This window comes from Sciurus vulgaris, assembly GCF_902686455.1.
Source record: "Sciurus vulgaris genome assembly, chromosome: 4".
Classification (NCBI taxonomy): domain Eukaryota; kingdom Metazoa; phylum Chordata; class Mammalia; order Rodentia; family Sciuridae; genus Sciurus; species Sciurus vulgaris.
The window spans coordinates 19,827,625-19,849,059 of NC_136464.1; the positions used below are offsets into that span (position 1 = coordinate 19,827,625).

General features: G+C 45.8%; 2 long non-coding RNA genes across 4 annotated transcripts in view; both read right to left on the reverse strand.

Moving 5' to 3' along the window:
• LOC306660446 overlaps positions 1 to 21,435 on the reverse strand; it is a 356,489-nt gene that overhangs the window by 110,093 nt on the left and 224,961 nt on the right. The gene's annotated exons all lie outside the window — the stretch shown is intronic.
• LOC306659195 lies at positions 8,673 to 13,953 on the reverse strand. Of its 3 annotated transcripts, none has more exons than XR_013763237.1 (5): positions 13,550 to 13,953; positions 12,469 to 12,510; positions 10,652 to 10,797; positions 9,247 to 9,301; positions 8,673 to 9,133 (listed from the first exon to the last, which is right to left on the reverse strand). It is a non-coding gene; the product is annotated as an uncharacterized lncRNA (long non-coding RNA). The 3 variants fall into 3 exon arrangements; XR_013763238.1 differs by lacking the exon at positions 9,247 to 9,301 and adding an exon at positions 10,965 to 11,001 and having other exon boundaries at positions 8,673 to 9,189; XR_013763236.1 differs by lacking the exon at positions 9,247 to 9,301 and having other exon boundaries at positions 8,673 to 9,189.

The window sequence follows — 21,435 nt, forward strand, 5'->3', positions numbered from 1 at the left end:
CCAGATGCCCTTCAACAGATGAATGGATAAAGAAACTGTGGTATGTATACACAATGGAATATTATTCAGCCATAAAGAAGAATAATATTATGGCATTTGCAGATAAATGGATGGAATTGGAGAATATCATGCTAATTGAAATAAGCCAATCCTCAAAAAACCAAAAGCTGAATGTTTTCCCTGATAAGTGGAAGATGATATATAATGGGGTTGGGAAGGTGGGGGGGTGAGAGAAAAATAGAGGAACTTTAGATTACGTAGAGGGAAATGAGAGGGAGGGGTGTATGAAAAATGGTGGAATGAGACAGACATCATTACCCTATGTACATGTATGATTACATGAATGGTATGAATCTACATTGTGCACAACCATAGAAATGATGTACCCCATTTGTGTACAATGAATCGAAATGCAGTCTGTAAAAATAAAAAAAATTTAAAAAATAATGTGATCGGAGTCAATTTTCTTCATTTCAATCTGATCCTAACACTACCTCTACCTCTACCTCTCTCTTTCCCCTTCTCTCTATGTATATATGCATATATATAAAACCCAATCCCATTCTAAATTAAAGAGGATCTGTGTACACACAGATATGTATAGCTTCTCTTCAACTTACAATGGGACTGGGTTCTAATAAATTCATTGTAAAAGAAAATGTCATAAGTAAAAATGCACTTAATACACCTAGCCTCCCAAACATCATAGCTTAGCAACAAAGTATGCTGCCTGTGGAGTACAGTTTGTTTACTGTGCTAGTGTGGCTGGGAGCTACAGCTCACTGCTGCGGCCTGCAGCCGGGATCATAAGAGACCATCTCACTGAATATCACTAGCCTGAGAAAAGATCAAAAATTAAAAATATAAAGTACAATTTCTACGGAACACATATCACTTCCATACCACCATAAAGTCAAAAAAAATTTTTAAGTTGAAGCCAATCCGTCAGTGACTGCTTTGTGCATATACACACGTTCACTGGGACCAGTAGGCACTCTCTGGTTCCTCCCTAAGCTCTCCTGCATAGCAGTGGTTCTGGTTTCCTTTTGTTTGTTTGTTTTTCGTTTATCTGTTCACTAAAAATGAGGTAGCTGAGTGGCAGAGACTCAATGTCTGCCCAGAAACAGAATCTAGCACGGGTCCACACCATCACCCTAAGGAGACATGAACATAGAAACGAGGGTCTGGCAACTAATTGGTGGCATGTGTCCAAAAATGTCCCTAGAAAGATCATGGGCTTGGGTCCCGGAGAGATTGCAAATGAAATTCTGAAGAAACTGGAGATTGGTGCTCTCTCAGCCCCCCTCACCTCCCTCCCAGCCCATGGAGAACTTGGGTTCTAACTTGAATTACCATTCATCTTCAATTAAAAAAAAAAAAAAAAAAAAAAGACTTTAAAATTTTCAAATAATCATCAAGGAAATGAGATTTTTTTAAAATAACATCATACAAATTATCCAAATCCCAGTTGCTTCTAATAATATTTTTGACTGATACACATGCACAAACATACACACACATATATCCGTACACAAACACACTAATTTTCCCATTAGGGCCTTTAGTTTGTACTTCCCTCACATTTTCAGGCTAACATAAACACATATTAAGTGAAAAGGCCCTATTGCCACAAAGCAGAAACATTCTAAGTAAGATCCTGCATTACATATTTCTCTAGCAAAATTCTCCCTAAAAAATGCTTTCCTTAGCTACACAGTGTGTATATATATATATATGCATATACACGTGTGTGTGTGTGTGTGTGTGTGTGTGTTGATGAAAATGGTGTCATAACATACAGAATGTTTTCTAGCCCTTTTTCCCCCGACTCAGTAATGAATTGTGAACATCTTTCCAGGTCAATGAGTATGCTTTTACAATATTTTAATGGCTGCACAGTATTCCGTTGTAGGGATGTACTATAATTTATTTAACCAGTCTTCCAACGTTAGACATTTAAATTGTTTCCAAATATGTTTTTGCTGCTACCAACAATGTTCCAATAAACATCCCTCCTCAAATCTTTGCCCATCCCCGCTTCTCTCCTTAGTTTACCTTCCAAGAAGGGAATAGCGGGGTGCACATTTGCACATCTTTAAGATCATAGAAAGGTTTTGTCAAATTGCCCCAAAGGTTTATTTATGCTTGTCGCTGTGTGTGACCGTGTCTATTTCCCACTCCCTCTCTCCAACAGACACCGAGTGTCTCCATGACACGGATGTTGTTCCACTTCAAGGCACTGCTGATTCGTTGTCCACAGCTGCTTAAGGTTGGGCTGATGACCTTTCCCACAGCAGTTGCCACGTCAAGTGGGGGTGTCTGAGGGGCTGAGGGTGTTGGTGGTGTGGCTCTTCTACAAGGTCTGCCCTAGCACTCAGATCAGGTGCCTCTCCACTGCCGCTACTGCAGCGGAAGGTGATTTGCAGAGAGCACTTCCCTTTAGGGAAGGAGAGACTGTTAGACACAGCTGAGCCTGAGTCTGAGCAGCACCTGCCCAAGGGAACAGACCTAGATCTGACTTTCAGGATGGCCAACTTCAGGGGTGGCAGCACCCACAGACCATCTCTGCTCTTCAAATACTACTCAGGAGGCCTACGGCTGCCATCCTCCATCTCCTGGGGCCTAGCCAAGGCTGTGCCACGGGTGGGCACTCAGACCATGTCTCTGGCTGCCTGGCCAGGCTGCCTTAGCACTGCATCTACAGAAAAGGGTATTGATCCTGAAACCAGTTGGGTCTCAACTCTCCAGCAGGGACAGCTGGGGACAAGGCACACGACCTCCTCCCTCTCTGACTTATCTGGGCAAAAGAAAGAAGGGATGTCATGTTCCATATCTCTTCCAACCTAACAGGAGTGGACAGTGAGAGAAGGTCTGCTGAGGAAGAAAACCCTAGGCCCTCAGGACACGTTGCCCTGCGTTTATACCACTATTGCTAGTGGGCCCCACCTATGGCCCAGGCACATGGTGCTTAATGGCTATTAGCTCAATAACCTTAGCAACAATTCTATGAGGTAAGGAAGCACAGCTTACTGATAATTAAGTGAAGGCACACAGAAGTCAAGAGATCGCCCAAGTTCCGTAGCCGGGACTCTTCCCCAGGCAGTTTGACCCTCCAGCCCCTGTCCTTAGCCACCATAGGAACTACTTGTGTAAAATCACAGTGACATCAGCTGCCAGTTACAAAGCTGTGACCAGGTACCTGGCACAGTGCTGGAAACTTGAAATACAGAATCTCACCTCTTCTTCTCCTTTCCCCTGGTGAGGTGGAGATTACAGCCACTAGTTTACGTGTGGGTAACTGATGTCCTGACAGATTCCATAGCTGGTCCAGAGGCCAAGAGAGCCTAGACCGTAATCACTGCACGCTGCTTCTCCAGCAGCCTGAGAGCCCTGGTCAACCTGATCGTAGGGTGGACAAGGGGGACAGCATCTGTGTCCACGCTCTCCTGGACCCTTGGCCAACAATACCCTCCCACGGCTCTGTGGCTTATCTCCTAAGTAAGCATTTTGTCAGGGCAAGTGGCTTTTTGTCCTCAAAACAGGACTTCTCTTTCCTTCAGAAGAAAGCAATTTCCTCCATGTCAAAGTTGCCAGTATCTTTTCACTCTTGCTTCCTGGAGCCAGGCCCAGGTGACAGCACCAACAATGGAGTTTGCAGCAGCTCCCCTGGCCTTCCCACCCTCTCCAACCTTCCTGAGGGCTTCAGGTACAGCATTCTCAGCTTTCAAAGCCAGCAGGCTTTCTTTATTTCCAGAAAAGAGAATCTCTGAGGCCCTAACTAGTTTTGGGGGTGCTTGTCCTAACCTGAGGTTCAAGGGCCTATGGAACCCCACCTCCCCAGGTGTTCTTAGATCAACTATGGCCTCAGGCCCCTTTAAAATCTAAAAATTATTTTTACACATTATGTATTTTTACACATAAAATGTTTGAAGTAGTATAAACATATAAAATAGTGTAAAAAGTACAATTCTCATTCCTCCTTTAGCACCACATATATATTATAATCCTTCCAGATTTTTCTTCATATGTTTGCATTCATTTATGCAAACATAGACATATGGAATTTTGTAGATGTACTTTTTTTTTTACACAGAGAAAATAATACAGTATATACATATTGTAATTTGTTTTTTTTTCCCTACATAAAAACATCTTTGTGTTCTTTCCATTCTTTCAAAAAGGTACATGAGTGTTCTATAGTGCATATGTGCTCCCTGTCCCCTGTTTTGTTTATTTAAATGATTATTTTTTAAAAACGGTACTAGGAATTGAATCCAGGAACATTTGACCTCTGAGCTACAACCCTAATCTCCTGCACCCGTCTTTTTAAAATTTTGAGACAGGGTCTTACCTAGTTGCCCAGGTTGGCCTTCAACTTGTGAACCTCCTGCCTCAGCCTTCCAAGTAGCTGGGATTGCAGGGGTATACCACTGCACCTGTTAAAAGAGGTTTTTTTTTTTTTTGAAAAGAGAATGTACACATGGAAAAACTCAAACAGTGAGAAGGTGTGTCCCTTGTGTAGGTCTGGTCTCCTGACAGGTCCCTAGCACATAAGACAGTGCTGACGGGGACTTGATAACAGCAGAAGGAGTCTCCCTCTCATTCCTGGACCCCAACACCCAGCCACCTGGTTTCCTGTGTATCCTTCCAGAGATACTCTATGCATATCCGTCAATATGGTCTGCAACTTAAATGTGGGCCGTCACCACCTCCTTACCTTCCTTCTCCTATCTCCATGGCCAGTAGGGGGGCCAGACTTTGAGGGAGGAGACAGTTGGGTCAGGACTCTTCTTTTGGCCACTCCCCAGCAATAAGATCAAGTGCAAAGGGCTGTGGCCGAGTCAGGGTTGGGGACCTGTTTATAACCTAGGGACTTGGAGAGCTCCTGTGGGGAGTGGCAGTGTGGGTGGGCTGGGCAGGAGAGCTGACCTTGGGAAGCCTCTGGGGAGGTCCAGTCAGCAACCCAAAGAATGAAGGGAGGGTGCCAAGTCAGTGGGCCGCTTTGGAGTGGCAAGTGGCTGCAGAGAAGATGTGGACATGTGAGAACGATCTTTCTAGAAGTTGAGCGCAGAACAGAAGAGGAAGAGGGAGCTGAGGGAAGAGTTTTCCTCTTTGCTTATTGGTTGATCGCATTTCATTTTTGTTTTTTTATCATGGTGAAGCTTAAATGTGATTTTCAGCTGAGGGAAGAGGATAAGACAAGGGCTGAAAAGGGGATTTGGAGGAATTAAAAGACCGAACAATATTATATAATTCTTCAACTTGAAAAACTTTTGTTTTAGAGTCTCGGCTGTAAGATTTTGGTCATTTTCTTTCATTCTGTCCAAAACTTCTGGCTCTAAGATCAAAATTCATTAGAGGGTATTTCTAAAGAACATTCATCTAAACATCAGATTCAGGAAAGGTGTGTTCTTTCTATCTATATTGCTTTTAATCTTTTTTTTTTTTTTTTTTTTTTTGTATTGGCTTTTTCATAAAAATTTGAGCTGAAGGTAAATCAAGCCCTCTGGTTCTGGGTTCTGATAACATCTCAGCCTGCTGACAGTTTGCTCTAGGAAACCTCTCACATTCTGTTCCAGGGCACGTAGAGTCAGTGAGGTGGAATTGAAGGCCTGGGTTCAAGCCTCAGCCCCAGACACACATGCACATTATGTGACTTGGACACAGTGCCCTTGTTTTTGGAGCCACGGCTTCCTCCTTTGCGAAATGAGAATCATTATAATACCTGTCTGCTCACCTCACAGTGTTGCTGGAAGAGAGTGGGTCGACACAGTGTCCACAAAGAGCTCCGTAATTGGTGAAGCACCATACAATTATGGGGGCACTATTATTATTTTTTCATGCCCAGACACTGATTCTGTTATTTTGACAGAAGATTGCCTTCTATTCCATCTAAAAGTAGGGAAACGAGCTTTGGGCAAAGCTAGATGTGTCTGACCTGATCATGGGGCAGCGGAGAGGTGGACAAAGTTGTCGCAGTTGATCTTACTTCCCTTCCTCCTTCCCTAGAAGGGTCCTGGTAGGGGCTCTGGAGCTACCTCTTTGCCCTCAGGGGGCTCACAGGCGGGTGGAGAAGGGAGATAACAGAAGTGACAATTGCCAAAAGCCTGGCCAATGTTGCAGGTGTCAGCCCAGGGCCCGAGGGAAGCAGATTCCTTCAAAATGGGGAATCTGAGGCTGGGGACTGGTGGTCAGGGCTGGCTCCTGGGGAGGTGACCTTAATGCTAGTTCAACCAAATATAGGGGAAAGGGCATTCCACGCGGAAGGAATAGCATATGCTAAGACATGGAGGTTTTGAGTACTTTAATAGGTTCAAAGGCCTTAGACGGGCCAGTCAAATTCATGAGACGCTTGCTAGCTCATGCTTTTATCTTATGGGCTCTCCGAAGCCCAAAGCACAGCGCAGTTTGTTCTTATCTGGCCTGGGGTCCTGCAGGCTGCATGCCTGTTCTGGAGCATAACTCCACACAGTTCTGGAACCTGAGGAGCTCCAACAATTGGCTAGTCAACCCTGACACCCTTTCCATAAAAAGGCTTCACCTCCTGGAATATATCTGCCTTGTAAACAGCCAGTCTGCCATGAACGAGTTTCTCACTGAAGGCAATTTTGTTATTAGGGAAGAAGGAAAAAAAAAAAAAAAAAAAAAAGACCCTGTCCCCTCCCCTCCCTTCCTCCTGCAACTCCCTGACATGAGTCCGTGTCATTAGTTACTCGCTTCGGCAGTTTTATTATGGAAATGACATATTGAAATACAAATTGGGACGCGTACAGTATAATTACTAATACTGCATATTCATTTCCTCCCTTTGTTACTGTTGAGTCCCCATAAAGCCCTCTCACCAGCCCCGTCCCAATCCTGTGTGCAGTAGGTTCTGTCTCTTTTCTTCTGAGGCCAGGGCAGGGCTGGAGGGGAAACGCAGCCGGAGGAAGTACCTGCCTTCCCTAAGAAGGGCTATTTTTGTGACAATGCTGAGCTGACGTGGCAGTCCAGGCCTTCAAGGTCCAAGGGCTTCCCAGCTCTTCCCAAACAGCTCTTTGACAGAGCCAGACACGGGAAGTCCCAGCCAGGGGACCTTTCAACAAAATTAAAGGCAACGAAACAAGCATTTCCAGTGATTTGGGGACCAGTGGTCCCAGAAGCATATGCCGATTTCCAGGGCCCTCTCTTCCTTCAGGACCTTCTCGGAAGAAGGAGGTCATCAAATTGGTCGACTTGGCCACATGCCAGAGCTGCACAAGCAAGCATTCAAAGCTGTGTAACCTATCCCATCTCCTTCCTGAGATTTTTTGTGTGTGTATGTGGGGGGGGGGGGGGGGGATTCTGTCCCTCCCTAGGGAAGCACTGTGCCATAAATAAACCTCACTGTATGGCACAAGTGGTTGAGAATAGATTCTGGGTTCTAATCTTGCTTCAGCCACTCAATAGTTCTGCGCTTTCGGCAAATTCACTTAGTGCCTCTATAATTCAATATCCACCTCTGTCAAACGGGTCCTCCAGGAGTTTCCACCTCACAGAGGTGATATAAGGATCGAAAGCCTTAATGCAGATTAAGAACACAGAACAGAAATATCCTTTCTTTCTCTGGCCAGCAGCAGTGACACAGGGCCAGTTCTGAACTTAGTCCCCAAGAGGGTTTATCCACTTCTGTTCTCTTTTGGAATTCTGTGTCTACCATGAAAACAAGCCCAGGCTAGCCTGCTGGATGACTAGATGAGGCAGAACTGACTCAGCCTGCCAGCTGAGGTCTCCGGAGAGGTGAGGAAGCCTGGCCAAGATCAACAAATGAACCCACAGCTGACCACAGGAGTGTATGTGAGGCTGTTCCAGAAGAACCACCAGGTCAATCCACAGACTCAAGAGCTAACTACATATGTAGTATTTTAAACCACTACATTATGGTGCTGTTTGTTATGCAGCAATAGCTAACTCATACACACAGTAATTTATTATTATACTTTCTCTCTCCTCTAGAACTTCCTGTCTATTCTCTTGATCTATTGCCCATCTAGACTAAAGCCCAAGGAACAGAGAGATAGCAAGTTATCAGGGCAAGAGCATAGGTCCTAGAGTCAGACAGAATTCAAAGCCCCATTCTGGCATACATGAAGACGTGATTTTTAGCAAGTGATTTCTAAATAGGAATAATATCTATCACAAGGTAGTAGTAAGGATTAAATAAGGGATTAAGTAAGGGATGAAGAAGAAATAAATGATGATAAAAATCACATTTTTTGTGTGTGTAGGCTGAATTGTTAAGCTCAATCACCTGAAACTTTTAAAGAGAAGACATTGGTCACAGCTCCCACTCAAAAGCACAAAGGAGGGCTCGGAATGTGGCTCAGTGGTAGAGCACTTATCTCGTATGTGAGGCACTGGGTTTGATCCTCAGCACCACATAAAATGAATAAATAAAAAATAAAGGTTTTGTGTCCATCTACAACTAAAAACAATTTAAAAAAAAAGCACAAAGGAAGAGTTCAATTAGCCAACAATGATGAGCCAAAAACCAATGATACTGGCTTAGTATTTACAAAGCACTTTCATGTATATTACATTGTTTAATTTCATAATAACTCTGTAGAGTTCTTAAATCTATGCACTGTCCCCACTGTATAACTTCCAAGAAAATCACTGAGGTCAATGATTTGCTGACTGATACGTAGCTGGTAAGTGGCAGGGTTGGGATTCCAAGAGCTCATGCTGCTCCCAATATACCAGTTGTTACAGTGCTCTGGGCCCTGGAGAAGTCCAGTGAATAGAACATTAATTGAACTATTTATCCTTCTCTGTTTATTGAACACATATAACTTAAAATTAAATGCTCCCAGTCTCCTGAAAACACAAATCAGACCCAACCTGGGCTCAGCACTGGACTCTTGGACTTTTTTGGTTAGGCGTTGGGGTGAAGAATCTCCCCGCTGCCAAGAAGTAAAAGGACCAAGACTTCCCAAGGAGTATTCTCCACATCAAACATCACCTCCAGGAGGGCAGCCAGCACTCAGGGGCCTTCCTTCTTCTGCCACCATTGGACAATGTGTCCCGGCAGCCAGTCTTCAAGGATCAGAATATTTCCTGAATAAAGATCATCCACCCCTTGCTAGCATGACAATAAGGAAGTCGGGATTGGCTCCTGAATGGCCATCAGCACATGCACAGTCATCCAGGTGAGCTGGATGAGATCAGGGACTGAGAGAAAGCATAAAGAGTATAAAATGTCAATAAAATAGCAAGTGCAATCCTTACCTTCCAGGAGGTCAAGATCCAAAGGGGCCCTGGAAAATGCCCTTCTGGGGGAGCCCTGGTCAGGAAATCGATCGAAAGTTTAAAAAGCTATTTGTATGAAGTTAGAGCAGCATTATGTAAAGTGATTAAAAGCTGAAAATTGCCCAGATGCCCAACAAAAGAGGGTTGGTTAAGCACGCTTTGCTTTATCAAATTGATAGAATATTATTTTGCCATTAAAGATAACGATGAAGTCTCAGTAGATCATGGGAGCGTGCATATGAAAACAATTTCAGGCAAATGAAGAATGCAAAAACACTTTCCACGCCTCAATTACCCCTGTGTAAAAATCTCATATGCATGTGATAATAAGTATACAAAGATGTCATAAAATAAAAAGAGCAGTCTTTTAAGGTAATGAGCACTATTGTAATTTTTCAGTCACATTTGCAGTGAAAAATCTGAAAGGTGATGTGAGAGAGATATGTTTTCAGAACCCTGTGTGAAATATCAACACTGCAAATCAGATGAAAATACGTGCACAGTAATGAGGGAATTGGTAAAATTTGGGTTATTCAAACATTGGACTTTGAGTGGCTTAATTGTGGATCAGTACTATGGGGAGACTTCTGGGGGACTGTATCCAAAAACGTGCAGCAGCACCCATGATAGACTTCTAGGTCTATCATGGTCACCCAAATCAAATCACATCATTAATTCCATGACAGTTCCTCAGTCTGTTCAAATCTTTTTGTTTTGCTTTTAGAATATATATTGCACATCATGCCCTGGGTGTGTGTATATATATATATATACACACATATGTATATATATATATGTATGTATATGTATATATACATACATATATATATATATATACACATACATATATATGAAAAAGAATGAAGATAAAAGTATAGCTGGTACCCAGTTTCCTTTACAGACAAGTTTTTTTTTTTTTTTTTTTATCAGGGAACTTGATGAAGTATGTTTCTGGGGGTCAAAGGGAGGTCTGTGTCTCTATCCCCTTCAAATACCTTCTCTACCCAGTGCCTTAAACTGCATAGCAGGAAACTCAACCCATCTGTCCTTAAACTTTGATTTAATTTGAAATATACTTTGATAAATATGCAGACTCCAGGGCCCCACCACCTGATTCTGCCTCAGGTGATCTCCGATGCATCAGAGAGTCTGTCTGAGAGTGTCAACACCTGCGGTCCTGGGACTACACTTTGAGAAGCACGAAGCTAAAACACTTCGATTTATTTGCAAGGGCCAATTCTAACCCAGTCCCTATCACCTGTTCATCCCTTAAAGCTGTGTGTTTTAATAGAGAAATGGAAATGGGGAGGAAGAGGACCAGGACACGACACTGAGGCAGAGTGGACAGATCCCCTCCCCCAGGGGGAGGACAAGGACTTTGCACCTGACTTTATGATGCCGTCTCTGCCAGGATAGGGCCTTGGCCTGGTGGCACGTGACACCTTGATCAGATGGACTGAGATGACAGGCAGAGGAGGGGATGGGGCCATAGGTGTCTCCCTGTCCTCCAAGTCTCTCGGGTGCTCACGGCTACAGAAGGAAAGACAGGCTCAAATCAATTATAGTAACAACATAATGAAAAATGCCCTGAGAGAGCCATGCAGGCCCAGTAGGAGCCTGGGCAGGGAAGGGAGTGACTGATAACCGTGTGGGGGAGGGCAGGGTGGGGCTCCTGGAATGATTATTTGATGACCTACCAGGCATGGTACAGACAGTGACTTCATCCTCACAACCCTGCAAAAGGAGGTATTATTGTATATGGAAGAAAGCGTATCTCCCGAAGGATCGGTTGTCATGCTGATTGTGCAGTGGTGACCTGGATGTGGATCTGTCTGACTCTGAAACTGGAGGTGATCCCCCCACCAGGTGAGGAAAGGTAGTATTCACCCAGCTGCCATCCAGGGTGAGTCATTTCCCTTCAGGTTCCTCATCTGTGGCTACAGGGCTGGGCTCCCCGGTGACACTGAGCTCCTCCCCAGCTCAGATGGGGAGTCCCTGGGTCTGGAAGAAGAGGACTGTCCTGCTCTTCAAGAGGGACAGTAGCCTTCCAAGGAGGAGCCATTGCTAGACCAGACCCACCCTTTGTGCAAGCTGCAGCAAACCCGACACGGAAACAGGCCGAGATGTTTTCCTGGTTTCATGTTTTGACTCCTGCTCTCCCTTCTCTGTTAGAAAGTTTAAAGTTCCTCAGTGTAGTAGTGGGGCAGAGGAAGCATTCTTTGTTAGCAGATTTTTTTAAAAAATTGTTTTTGGCCATTGATGGCCCAGCAGCCCCCAGCAGCTACATAAAATGAACTGGGAAGGCAGTGGAGAGGCAAGGAGCCTGAGAGGACCACGCTTCAGGTCTGACTTCCCACAGCCCAAATGCAAACAGAAGAAAATCAGCTCTGGGTTTTTTCCAATTCCTGACTCACCACTGTTGGGAAAAGAAAGGATCCCCCAACTTAATCCCCAGGTCACCAGAAAACCTGTTATATTGCAAAGCCATACCCAATCCTGTCCCCAGGATAGACCTGTTGGCCTCCAGAGCGTCCTACCATAAGTTGAGAGAAAAGGACATGGAGACTGACCATCTCCTAGGGGCAACGGCCATGAACAGAGCCCAGGGTTACAAAGGGGACAAGGGCAGCTCCAGGAACTGCCCCAAGGTCATCACTTCAATTGCATAACAGAAGTAGCTGCTCAGGGTTGGTGGTAGAGCCCCAACCCTGGGCACAGAATCATTGACCTGTCTCTGTGGCCCCTCGAGTGCCCCCAGCTAGCCTGTAGGCTTGAGGGAATCTCCTAGGACATTGCCACGCTTAGAATGTTAGACCAAACGTTCCACAGCAGTGGAACAGGGGGACAGCCTATGGCCAGCAGAGCCCCAGGGAGCCAAGCACAAGACCTCCCATTCCTGCTGTTCCCCACGCAGCTGGCTCTCGGAAACCTTAGCATCTGCTGTTAATTACAGTAGCAAAGGCTTGCTAGATACTTTCATATGGACTATCTTATTTATTTCTTAAAATAGTCTTGCAAGGTAGATATTAGCTATTCTTTCTTTTTCACAGATGAACAAAGAAGGCTTAGAGAGGTTGCATGGTAGAGGTCAGATTAACACCAAGGCATCTGGGCCCAGAGCCTGGGCTCCCAACAACTGCACAGGGCAGATCCTGGGTAACTTTCAGAGCCATAAAAATTCCTCAGGCTCCTCCATCTTACCTAGGCCAGTCAACAGGAGGTGTTCAGGGGCTCCTCTTCCTCCTGGGAAAAGAGGGAGCAGTTACTCCGGAGATCATGGTGCCCATGTTCAATGTCAGGAGGAAAAGGGGGCAGGGGAGGGGTGGGCGAGGAGGGCCTCTTTGGCTGCTGATCCAGGCAGAGCACAGGCCTGGGGCCCTTTCCCTCAGCATCTTGCTCTGCCTTCCGACACACTCCCAGAACTGTTTTGGGCTAGTGGGCTGTTGATTGTCATGTTCCCTGTTCCTTCTTTGGGGTTGGAGACCCCAAACAGTTTACAGGGGCCTTCTAGAAATGAAGATGTGAAGTGTCTGGAATTGGTCACACCGCAGAAGGTCTGAGGGGGGCTCCCTACGTCTCTTCTTCATATTGTACCGAGAAGTTTCACCTGCCTGAAGATCCTCATAGTCAAGGAGAGTAAAACATCATGTGGCGTTGGGGGAAATAATTGGGGTGTCACTTCAGGTGCCTGCAGGGCTGTCGCAGAAAAGAAAGAAAGGAAAAGAAAAGAAAAAGAAAGGATGGGATGGAGATTATGAAGTAGGGTTTTGAAGCAGAAAGAGTGCCAGCAGGTATATATTCTAGACAGGCAGATGTCAACTTCACTTAAGAAAAAACGAAGGCAACTTTCTGACTGTTGTTGCTCTTTGTCTAGCAGCATTTGCTGAGGACAATGTCAAGCGTGATGCTAAGCACTTCCATGAGTAAACCTCCTGACCACCTGGAAAGAGGATGCCTGTAATAAATTACTGTTCCTACATCACATAGGAGAAATTACGTTCAGTGAAGTTAAGTAACTGGGCGAATGTGGCTGAGCTGGGAGAGCTAAGGCCCCTGTCCACATCTGGCTCCAAAGTCCATACTTTTAACCATTAACCACATCTTCACTGAAAAAAAAAAAAAAAAAAAAATTCCCTATACTCCTGTAATACATCCCCAGCCCTTTTTATTTTTATTTTGAGACAACTTCTCACTAAGTTGCTCAGGCTGACCTTGAACTTGGGATCCTCCTGCCTAGGGCTCCAGAGTAGCTGGGATCCCAGGCATGTGACACTGTACCCACCCTGCAAGGAAGCGCCCTTTACTGTAACTCATGAGAGGCAATGTTGAGCTCCCCATCCGCAGTGCCATTCAACAGAGGCTATAACCTGCCCAGTCATAGGAATCAGCCAAGATTCTCCTCAACATCCAGCTCCCCAGGCCTCGCCCCAGAACAGCAGCCGAGTCTCCAGGGCCGGTCCTGGAGTCTGTGTTTAGCGAGCACTCAGCCGACCTGGGAAGCCTGGCTCTACAGAGCCCTGCACTAAGAGAACGTTGTGCCCAGTGCCCCATCAGGGCTCCCAACTCCTGGGTGGCCTGAGATGTGGAGATTCTATTTTTAGGCAGGTCCTTTCCGAGCCACTGTGTCAGACTTTCTGGCACCTCATGATGGCTCCAGGCACCTGAGCTGTCTTCAGAGCCGCCTGATGCCCCAGAGATACCTGGGGCAGGGCTGGGAGGAGCCTTAGGAGCCAGAGAGAGGCAGAGGCGGCCATCTTTGCTGAGGGAAGGGGAGGGGGTGTTTTCATTTCTTGCTTCAAGAGGTTTCAGCTATTCTTTCACCCTGAGACCCACAGTTGGGGTCCTGTCCTACTTGGAACCCTTTCTTTCAGAGAAGTGATCCCTTAGTCGTGAGTATGGGTGAAGAGAGCGAGGATTCTGTGGGCCATTTCCCTGACTGCTGTAGTGGATGGAAGATTTTTTGGGGGGAAGCAGGTGGAGAAGACGTTACAGTCCTGTCTCCTAGAAATCTCTGCATCAGCCAAACGGTAGTGACGGCTGCTGGGCCTTCTTTGTGCCAGACATAGTGCAGAGCACCCTACACTCAAGTCCCCCTGTTAATCCTCATGAAAGTTCCATGAAATAAGTCCTAGGATTGCTCTTATTTCACAAATGAGTTACTAAGCTTAGGAAGGTGAAGTCACTTGTCCCCAACCCCACATTAACTGGCAGAGCCTCATCTCACTGATGGTAATGCTGACTTAACCACTGGACTCTACTGTTTCTTGGGTCCCAAGAGAACATCAGTGTTTCTTAAACTCCTTTTGGATCATTGGCTTTTGAAGATGTTCCAAAAGCTATTGTTGGTTCTGTAATATTTACCAGGGCCAAGTACACATGAAATTCTAGGTGCTTTATGTGTACTGATTCACTTAATCCTAGCGACAGCCCTATAGGGTAAGTATTATCATTACACTTATTTTATGGATGAAAAAGCAGGGAGGAAAGCAACTTGTTTCAGTGGTTGCCGACTGCTACAGCCAGGCCTCCCGTCTGGTGAGTTCTGTACCGTTAGCTACTGTTGTTCTGTTCTGCCTCTGCCCAACTCTGGTGAACCATAGGGTCGTGCACATGTCCGTTTCAGGAAATCCTGGGCTCTCCTGAAGCCTTCTTTTGAGGTCTAGTTCCAGGTGAACAACTCTCAAGGTTTACATTTTTTTAAATGTCAAAACTCAAAACAAAGATTTGGCTTGACACTTCCAGGCTGGGGGCCTTTGGCTAGGCTGCTCCAGTCATCTTTTCCCCTTCACCAATTCCAGATTCTGGGGTCTGTCCCTGGCTGGGGAAAGGTCAGGTCACATCATCCTTTCTTACCAGGCTGGTGGGCAACTCCATCACAAACCTGACCCCTTGCCCTGAAATTGCTCAGCTTACCTTTGCCCCTCTGGTGGACTTTCTGAGCCAGGGAAGGAATCTGGGAGTGGAGCAGGGGAAGAAGGTTTTACAACTAGATCATGGTTCCTGCAATTCTTTCTTTCTTTTTTCTTTTTTTTTTTTTTTTTCTTTTTTTGGTACTGGGGATTGAACTCAGGGGCCCTTAACCACTGACCCACATCCCCAGGGTCTCACTGAGTTGCTTAGGGTCTTGCTAAGTGGCTGAGTCTGGCTTTGAACTTGCAATCCTCCTGCCTCAGCCTCCTGAGCTGCTGGGACGATAGGCGTGCACCACCATTCCTGGCTTGGTTCCATCAGAATTTCCTGTTCAAGACAGTCCTGGTGCCACCTCAAGAATTCTGACTGAATACACCTGAGGGGGAGCCCAGGCATTGGTGTCTTTAATAAACTCACAAGAGTTCCTGAAATGTGACCCATTGACCAAGGCTGCGGCTACCCCGGCTGACAGAGTCAAAAGGAGGACTCTCGGTTAATCCTGCTCACATCTGAGACAGTGTGGGTGCAGAATCCCAGAGGAGCAGGGCCTCTGGGCCTGCATGTTGAGCAGAGAGGAAAGGGGAGGCAGCCCTTGGAGCGTCTTCCTGGCCGTGGCCTCCCTGGCTCCTAGCAAGTGCCCAGCACTCAGGGGGCTGGTCCTTTCTCCCCTGCTTCTGCTCACTGGCCTTTACTGAACCTCCTTCAGAGCCTCTGCTCAGAGCTGTGAGAGCTGCAGAGAGAAACCAGACTGAATCTGACATGACAAGACACAGTCCCTGGCTGCAAGGGACTAGTCAGGAAGGTGGACAAATCAGCAGAAATGTCAGTGAACCTGAGGCATTTGAACCAGGGGAAAAGGCAGCCAGAGTGCAGCCCAGCCTGGGGCAGGAAGGCAGAGGGCAGGGGAGGGGGTTCCCAGGGACAGGCTGCAGTGAGTGCTAGGGGCAAAAGGCCACTGGAGGGGAACCTGGGAAGGAGAGGACTAACAAACCTGGTTTTCCTGAGGCCTTGCGGGTGTCGCCCAGGGTGGGGAATTTTCAGTGCTGAAACCAGGAGAAAGGTCTGGGCAAACTCTGTCTGGGAAGGCAGGTAGAGGTCGTCCTCAGCAGGCTGTGTGCTCTCAGCCAAACACCTCCCGACTCTCTCTTCCTACCCAGGGAGAAGGGGACAGAAAGGTGGGGAGTCCAGGCAGAGACCTCTGCAGGTTTGGGAACCATTCTGAAGGCTCAAAGCTCTTTTCCAAACCTGGGCAGAACCCTTGAAAGACAGAGGGCTGCCCCAGATGGCCTCCTGCATAGGTAAACAGGTGAGTTATACTGTGAAGAAGCAGCAGGGGTGGGGGGGGGAGTGGCCACCAAATTCATTCTTAACTGAACTTTTATTATGTGCCAGGACGGTGACAATGTCTCATAGAGACTGTCTCATGTACTCCTCAGAACTTCCCTGTGAGGCGGATTTTATTACCCTAGTTGGGCAGATGAGAAAACAGGCACAGAGGGAGGAGGCCACCTGCCCAAAGTCATGCACCTGGCAAGTGGCTGTGCTGGGACTTTGACAAAGCTCACCTTCATTGAGGAATAATAATGCTCTCCAGCATATTGACTCCAACTGATCAGCATGAAGCTCCCTATCGTTTTAAATAATACTCACCACCACAGAGAATGAGAATCAGAAAACAAAAGTGACAGATGCCCAGACACAGCATTTAAAAACAGTTAAACTCAGACAGCTAAGGAGAAATCACCAAGGGACAAAGTCACAATGAGCCTTCAGAGGGGAGGCACTGGAGTTGCATTGCCTGTGTCTGAGCACAGCCAAGAAGTGTCAGCCTCCCAGTCCTGTTTCTCCCAGGTGGGAAGGTGGTTTTGGTCTGGGAAGCCGAGCAGCATTTGAAAAAGGAACGAAAGATCAGCTGCATTTCTGGAGGACGCCGGATAACAAAGGGGGCCTCTGTTGTTTTCTGGGTCCAGTGAGGTGACACTGCTAATCCTAAAATCTATCCAGCCATCACACGGTCAAGGAGAGGCCCCTTGTCCCCAAACCCTCACCAGACAGTCACACAGGTTCAGCTGGCAGCGGAGGGACGCCCACACAGGGCATTTCCCTAGCACAGGCACGGGGCCTCTGGAACAGCGTTTTTCGAACGTTCCCACTCTAACCCCCAGTGAGAAACACGTTTGTCCTCGCTGCTTGGCACACACATGCCCGTAAGTGTGCTTCACAGAACACACCCATGTTAAATGCAGGGTTCGGTTATTTTCCGATCTATCTAAACTCATTTGTTTTAAAACTGGTTATAACCTACTAAATTGATTTCACTACCCACTAATGGTTTATGATTCACAGTTTCAAAAACACCTAGCACGGTGAGCAGGGCCCAGGAAACGGCAGGGAAATGGATTAGGGGGTTTGAATGACAGGTACTTAGATGGCAGCCATCATCTCTACCATTGTGCCGGTTTTGGATTTATTCAACTTTCATCTAACCAGTGTTTCCCAACTGTCCCATGGATTATCTTTATTCTTGGAGATGCTAATAGGTGTTTTCCTCCAGAGTGGTTCAGTGGTTAAATAAGCTTGGAACATGATACATACTATAGCCACACCTGACATATCATAGGCATTTAGCATCTTTAAGGCTCTGAGAAGGTCTGCAGAAAAGAATCTGATTAACTATTTATTCAGCCTTTCCGAGGCTTTGTTTTTTGACCACAGAGTCATTTTGGGGAGTAAGTTCATGGGAACACTGGCAGTCCCCAGAAACCAGTCAGGGCCTGCTTGCTTCACATTCTCTTTTATGATACTCACTGTCCCTGTGAGTCCAGGAAGACAGGTGTGATATGGAAAACTGCTGGAACAGACAGTTCACCTATTTGTCTGATCTCCCACATCAAGTTGGGTCAGAACTGGGCCTAAGCCAGGCCTTGTGCCTTTCTGTCTGGTGTGGGTGCTCTGGGCCGTGCCAGGGCTCCTGAAGAGCCACTTCCCTGAAGGGCTGGGGAAACACCTCCCCAGCGAGCTTGCTCTCCTTGTCACCTTCAGGGCACTGTGTGTCCCCGAGTTCAGTGCCTCAATCTCCCTGGAGGCAAGAAAGGGATTGGCCTTGATGTCCCCTTCCCTCCATTCCTGAACAGAGGTTACATAACTCAGGGCAATTCTGCAGGCGACACAGCCGCCACTCTCCTGACCTCCAGCTCCTTTGCAGCTCAGGTCAAACTTGGCAGAGGAACCCACGTTCCAATTTGTGAAACAGTTCTGCTGGTTTCTTTCATTCACTTTTTTGAATATGCAACTTATTTCTCTGAGTACAAAGAGATGCAGAGATATACAATGAAATGTTTCTCTCCAATCCCTGTTGCCAGATCACCTAGAGTCAACCCATTGCTCCATTTTCTAGCATGTGTGCCTACACCCACTCTCCAACTTGTTGAACACCAATCAAATACCCTGCACACTATCCCCCCTCCCCGCCCCCGCCCAGTACTGGAGACTGAACCCAGGGCCTCATGCTTGCCAGGCAAGTACTCTACCACTGAGTTACATTCCTATCCTTTTTTATTTTTTATTTTAAGATAGGGTGTCACTAAGCTGCCCTGACTGGCCTTCAACTTGGAATCCTCCTGCCTCAGCCTCCTGAAGAGCTGAGATTACAGGCTGCACCTCCTTTGTAACCAAATGATTGACTTTGGAAATTGTTCCCTATTAGTGCTCAAAGAATTTTCTTACTCTTTTTTAGTGCTGTATAAATTTGGGCCCTTTATGAAGGTATCAGTCACTATGTATTTAACTGGCAAACATGGATTATGTCCTGTGATTTCCATTTAAAGACAATGCTGCCACATACTAAGCAATTATATGTGCGTGTGTGTGCACATGCGTAAGCAAGTGAAATTGCTGGGTCAAAACACAGCACTTCTTTTGTTGGTGAGGGGTGCTCACCTGCTGTGGCAGGCTAGGGTCTCAGGAAGAGATGAGGGGTTTCCCTTTCTTTTCTTTTTTTTTTGTTAGTACTGGAAATTGAACTCAGGAGCACTCCACCACGGAGCCACACCCCCAGCCCTATTTTGTGTTTTACTTAGACACGGGGTCTCGCTGAGTTGCTTAGTGCCTTGCTTTTGCTGAGGCTGACTTTGAACTCGTGGTCCTCCTGCCTCAGCCTCCCAAGCCGCTGGGATTACAGGCGAGTGCCACCGCACCCCGTGGGTTTCCCTTTCTTGTTGGATATTTCATCCCAGCCAACTTCACACATTGGACACTGGACCCAGGAAACAGTGCAGTGTAGTTCTGCCCTGTCTTAAGCCAGCTGTGCTGTCTTAGGGAATTCACACGCCTAAGCCAGTCTTTCCCTCCCTTTGTAGAATCAGATATTGGAGCACACGACGGTGGGGGGCGAAGGAGGGCGGGGAGCTCCTTATTTTTCATGGTTCTTGCTGAGTTTCCCAGTGGTGAAGAGGGCTGCTCTGGTTAAGTATTCTCATTCCTCTGTCTTATCTCCATTCTGAGGACACTTCTCATTTACAAAATGACTGATGAGAACAAGGTCTTCAGTCTTGTGCTTTGGGAGAAGCTAACTGAGAAGGATGGTTCCTCAATGAAAATACAACGTGCGAAAGCCACCACGCCCTGTTAGAAAGGGGGAGATCCAGAACACTGTGCTGGGGAGAGTGGGGAGCAATTGGAACTTACTTCATTGCTAGTAGGGAATGCGGTAAATAAATTCTGGAAGAAGAGCTTGGCAGATTCTTACAAAACTAGACATTTTCTTATCACATGACCTAGCAATGAATTGAATACACACACACACACACACACACACACACACACACACACGCAAAACCTGCACTGAGGTGTCCATAGCAGCTTTATTCATAATTGCTAAAAACTTAGAAGCAACCTAAATGTCCACCAGTAGATGAGTTGAAAAATAAACTGGTGTACATTCAGACAATGGAGTAGTATTTAGCATTAAAAAGAAATGCACTATAAAGTCATAAAAAGACATGGATGAGCATTAAATGCACATTACTAAATGAAAGATACTGATCTGAAAGGCTATATACTGTAGAATTCCAGTTTTCTGACTTCCTAGGAAAGACAAAAACTATGGAGATAGTAAAAAGATTAGTGGTTGCCAGGACTTTGGGGTAGAGAGGGATAAAGAGGCAAAATGCAGAGAATTTTTAGGGCGGTGAAACTGTTGTGTATCTAATAGTGGAGATACACACACACACACACACACATTCATATGCATACATATAATATATATATAATATATATAAAGTGTGTGTGTGTGTGTGTGTGTGTGTGTGTGTGTGTGTGTGAAAACACAGACTATGTAACACCGAGAGTGAACCCTAAGGTAAACTTCTGACTTTAGAGGATAAGGATGTATCAGTGTGGGTTCATTGATGGTAACAAATTTAACAGTCTGGAACAGGATGTTGACAGTGGGGGAGGCTGTGCCTGCGTGGGAACTGGGGTAGATGGGAAATCTTTGTACTTTCTGCCCAAATTTGCTACAAACCTAAAACTGCTCTTGAAAAAATGGGACTGGGGGTGTAGCTCAGTGGCAGAGCACTTGCCTAGCAGGTGCCAGGCCCTGGATTCAATCTCCGGCACAACACACACACACACACACACACACACACATCCCAAACAAACAAAAACACAAACCACCTTAATGAGTGTGAGTCACATATGTAATTGTTTTCCTTTTTAAAAATTCAAATATAACTCATGTGATATAAGTCATCTAATTTACCTTTTTAAAGTGTATGTTTCTTTTCCCCACTAAATGGTCTCGGCACCCTTGTTGAAAATCAATTGGCCATAACTGTGAGGGTCATTTCTGGTCACTCAATTCTATTCCATTAATCAATGTTTACCCTTAGGCCAATCCCACACTGTCTTAATTACCGTAGCTTTTGCTAGGATTTTAATTGAGAAATATACGTCTTTTAACTGTTTTTCTTTTCAAAATTGTTTTGGCTATTCTAGGTTCCTTACATTTCTACATTAACTTTAGGAGTTATCAACTTCCGCAAAAAATTCAGCTGAAAATTTGGTGAAGTATGCATTGAATCTGTAGATCAATTTGGGAAAGAATAGCATCTTAAAAATGTGGAGTCATCCAGTTCATAAATACGGGATATCTTTCTATTTATTTAGGCCTTCTTTAATTTATCTCAATGTTTTGCTGCTTTCAATGTACATATCTTGTACTTCCATTAAATTTATTCCTCAGTACTTTATTCTTTT